The following is a 5,000-nucleotide window of genomic DNA, read 5'->3' on the forward strand; positions in this document are numbered from 1 at the left end:
CACGCTGCGCACAGCCTGCGCGCATGTTGTGCGCAGGCTGCGCGCAGGCGCCGCGCATGCCATGGCAGGACAAGTTTCGCTAGCCTCACTGTCGACAGATGCGCAAGCTGCGCGCACAGGCTGCGCGCACGCCATGGCAGGACAACTTTCGCTAGCCTCACTGTCGACAGAATCAGCACGCTGCGCGCAAGCTGCGCGCGCGCATGGCAGGACAAGTTTCGAAAAATTCTGTCGACAGGCTGCCGGCATGGTGCGCGCACGCTGCCGGCATGCTGTGCGCACGCTGCCGACATGCTGTGCGCACGCTGCGCACAGGCTGCCGGCATGCTGCGCGCAGCCCATGGCAGGACAAGGTCCGAAAAAATCTGTCGACATTTTTACGCCGTGGTAGGCTTCCGCTTCGCGTCACTTTGTCGACATTCAAGCCTACCATTTGTATTGAATTTTTCAAACCTTGTCAAACCCCATTATTCAAATGTCGAAAAATTTTGTCGACATTTTTACGCCATGATAGGCTTCCGCTTCGCGTCACTTTGTCGGAATGCATCGCATGGCGAGGCAAGGCCACGGCATGCCAAGGCGAAGGCAACGCATGGCTTGAATGGCTTGGTCAAGGCCACATCATGGGCACGGCATGCCAAGGCAAGGCGAGGCAAGCCATCCTTAGCCTCGCCTACACTCACTTTCTCGGAATGCATTGGATGATGAGCAATTCCAAGGTAAGGCAACGCATGGCTTGAATGGCTTGGTGTAGGCCACAACTTGGGCATGGCATGCCAATGCAAGGCAAGGCAAGGCAAGCCATCCTTAGCCTCGCCTACACTCACTTTCTCGGAATGCATTGGATGATGAGCAATTCCAAGGTAAGGCAACGCATGGCTTGAATGGCTTGGTGTAGGCCACAACTTGGGCATGGCATGCCAATGCAAGGCAAGGCAAGCCACGCCATCCGAAGCCTCCAATAACCTCACTTTCTCGGAATGCCTTGAATGGGCACGGCATGTGAGGGCAAGGCAAGGTCCTAAATATCATTTTGTAAGTTGGAGAAGGTCCTAAAAATCATAGACTTAATTATAGGGAGCTTATTGTGCGAGGAAATTTCAATAAAAATGGGGTTTGACAAGGTTTGAAAAATTCTGTCGACATTTGAAAAAACCTGGAACCAGGCTGCCGGCATGCTGCGCGCATGCTGCGCGCATGCTGCGCGCATGCTGCGCGCATGCTGCGCGCATGCTGCGCGCATGCTGCGTGCAGGCTGCGCGCATGCCATGGCAGGACAAGTTTCGCAAGCCTCACTGTCGACAGATTCGCAAGCTGCGCGCACAGGCTGCGCGCACGCCATGGCAGGACAAGTTTCGCTAGCCTCACTGTCGACAGATGCGCAGGTTGCGCGCACAGGCTGCGCGCGCGCATGGCAGGACAAGTTTCGCTAGCCTCACTGTCGACAGAATCAGCACGCTGCGCGCAAGCTGCGCGCGCGCATGGCAGGACAAGTTTCGAAAAATTCTGTCGACAAGCTCAGCTGCGCGCACGCTGCCGACATGCTGTGCGCACGCTGCCGGCATGTTGTGCGCATGCTGCGCGCAGCTGCGCACGCGCATGGCAGGACAAGTTTCGCTAGCCTCTGTCGACAGGCTATGCAGCGCGCACGCTGCCGACATGCTGTGCGCACGCTGCGCACAGGCTGCCGGCATGCTGCGCGCAGCCCATGGCAGGACAAGTTCCGAAAAATTCTGTCAACATTTTTGCGCATGGTAGGCTTCCGCTTCGCGTCACTTTGTCGACATTCAAGCCTACCATTTTTATTGAATTTTTCAAACCTTGTCAAACCCCATTATTCAAATGTCGAAAAATTTTGTCGACATTTTTACGCCATGGTAGGCTTCCGCTTCGCGTCACTTTGTCGGAATGCGTTGAATGGGAGCAAAGTGTCACGGGACGAGCGTGCGACGCGGCGCGGCGGAAGCAAATCACAGATTTCGCTCGCACAAACGCTCCCGTGCGGCCCAGGATCCCCTCGAATCCCGGTCAGCCTTCTCCCCACTTCATGACTCTCACAACTCCGCGAGAGGTTCACCATCATGTGTCGTCTCCCATAGGCGCCAAGCCCCATAGCTAGACAACGAGTCACACTTCCTTGTGACAACACAATCACCCCGCATCCGGCAACGAACCCTCGACGCCCATACATCAAGCGTTGCATAAGACACGTCAACTGCATCGACCACGTCGCATGCCAAACTCGTGGCTCGCTCATGTCCAAGTCGAGACATAGCGATCCAACACACCATCGGTTTACCCACACTTCTGTCGGTCATCCGTTAGCAACCAAGATAGCCCACATCCTCAAGCTATCCACGCAAGCTGTCACGCTCGCATGTCGCCCAAGCCTTGGCGACATATGTATTCCGAATGTCCCACATAACCATCTATGCTTTGCATGGGGTCGCAACCCATGCGTACCGGCATCCGAATATCTTCCTTCCATCTTGGACAAGGCCGAACCCAAGCCAAGTCCATCGAGTCTCGTCAAATGCCTCGCTAGCCGACGGCATAGCGAATGCCATACGTTGACCTCACTCTTTCCAACGATGCGCAATACGAACGGCCCCGCGTGTTCGTACTGTCCTCGGGAAGTCCTTTCCCTCGGAGACATAGATTATCCTTCAACAATCTCATGCCCGCCCTCATGACAACCTCCAATGTCATAAGGATGCTCGCTTAGTGCCACAAGGGTGTAAGCACCAGGGGTGGTGGAGAGCATGACACCATGTCACCCCCTATATAGCATTTTATGCATTTAGCCTTCTGCCAGGAGGGAACATCACCTATGCACGAGGAGTCATAATTGGGCATAACTTCTTCGTACGAACTCCGAATGGCGAACCGTCAGTTGCATAGCGTGTATCTCGTCATTACGAACATCTTTCGTGTTCTGAGTTTCTTCAGGTTCCTCCCGTAACCTTCCGAAATACCCAAAATACCCCTCACACGCACAACCCGGCCAACACCAACCATTCTAGCTCTTAAGTCCTTGCCCCTTCCACACTTGGACTACCTCGAAAGCTCATAGATGTCCCAACGGAGTCACGAAAGCACACGCTCAAGTGCGATCCGTGACATTCTCCCCCACTGATAGTGTCGACGCCCTCGTCGACGTGCCCACTGCACTGCCGCATAACAACACCATATAGGAATATCCTCTTCTCTTCGCTCCATGGACCACAATGCACCACTGTGTTCACCCTTTTGAACTTCTCTTTCAAAGTCCTACGTCTTTCCCTCTTTGGGCCGAGACCTCCGTCTCTTGTCGCACTCGACCACTGAACAACCACATAGCCCGCTGGTCAAGTACCTCCACATTTTCCACATTCAAAGAGATGCACCCCACCTGGGTGTGACTCGTAAGCCAACCGTGTGTCCTCCACGGCACCTCCATTTTGTGCATCTGCACTGCCATACCTCAATGGCGTACGTGGGTCTCCCCCACTTATCTCGTCGACGCACCCTCACGCCAACGTGCCTCCGAAGCTTAGCTCCATAACACTTAGGCATTCACAATTCACCGTGGTAAGACATCCTCCCTACTACGAGTAGAACCACCTACCTACCAACGCCCAAACTCGGACTCGGCAGCACTACTTCCGCAGCATCCACAAGGGAACAAGTAAGACATCCTCCCCAAAGCTACTCCAACTCTTTGCATGCCCTTAAGTGCGGACATCCTACGTCCTTAGCCACCATCCTCACAAGAAAAACTCTGGGATCCACCTTTGGAACACACCAGCATTCCGAATATTAGTTAGCAACCTTGTGTCGAACATTATGCGTAACCCACACGTCCTCCACAATTGTAAGAGCAACCACTTAAGTGACTCCTTCATTAAAGCCTAGCCCGTCAGCGACTTACTCCCTCAATGGAGCCCAGTCCGTCAGCGACTTACTCCCTTCGAAGACTGCACCATTTCGGTCTTCAGCTCCCACAACTCTTCCCTGAACAAAGGTCTTGCACCATCCGTCCAACCCATGTCACCAACTCGGTTTACCACAACCTTCAATGGTATGCTATAGTTCGAGTATAAGCCAATCTTTGACACTCTCACCAAACTCGCGCTCCCATCCTCCCCACATCCTGAACTGAACAAGCAACATCACTTCGTCACAAGCCAGAACCCCTGCCTACCCGACTTCCGGGCGCTTGGTGCACGGATTAGAAAACTAGGCAACCGAGCAGCAAAACCAACCATCATCCCCCATCTTAGAGTCATCCTGCTTGATGTCTTCTCACAACTTCGAGACAAACTTTTGGATACCTTCACCCTTCCATAGGATCCAGCACCAGGACGGGTTTCCAACAACCGTCACACAACCTGATTCCAACAATCATCCACAGTGACGTTGGGGTCTTCTTCCAACTTCGCAAGTCCACTACCCATCACAGGCAATGACATGCTACCTTGCTATCAAAGTTCCTCCATCACCAATCTCTTCTAGGTACGAGTCCCTCACACAGAAACCACCTTCGGAATCGATCGGCTCTGATACCACTTGTCACGGGATCAGAGCTTCACTGTTTGTATCCAAGGTGCGAATCGTTTGAGCAGAAGCCACCATCTAAATCGATCGGCTCTGATACCACTTGTCACGGGACGAGCGTGCGACGCGGCGCGGCGGAAGCAAATCACAGATTTCGCTCGCACAAACGCTCCCGTGCGGCCCAGGATCCCCTCGAATCCCGGTCAGCCTTCTCCCCACTTCATGACTCTCACAACTCCGCGAGAGGTTCACCATCATGTGTCGTCTCCCATAGGCGCCAAGCCCCATAGCTAGACAACGAGTCACACTTCCTTGTGACAACACAATCACCCCGCATCCGGCAACGAACCCTCGACGCCCATACATCAAGCGTTGCATAAGACACGTCAACTGCATCGACCACGTCGCATGCCAAACTCGTGGCTCGCTCATGTCCAAGTCGAGACATAGCGATCCAACACACC

The sequence above is a fragment of the Prunus avium genome, unplaced genomic scaffold (assembly GCF_965620075.1).
Source record: "Prunus avium unplaced genomic scaffold, drPruAviu1.hap1.1 HAP1_SCAFFOLD_31, whole genome shotgun sequence".
NCBI lineage: Eukaryota > Viridiplantae > Streptophyta > Magnoliopsida > Rosales > Rosaceae > Prunus > Prunus avium.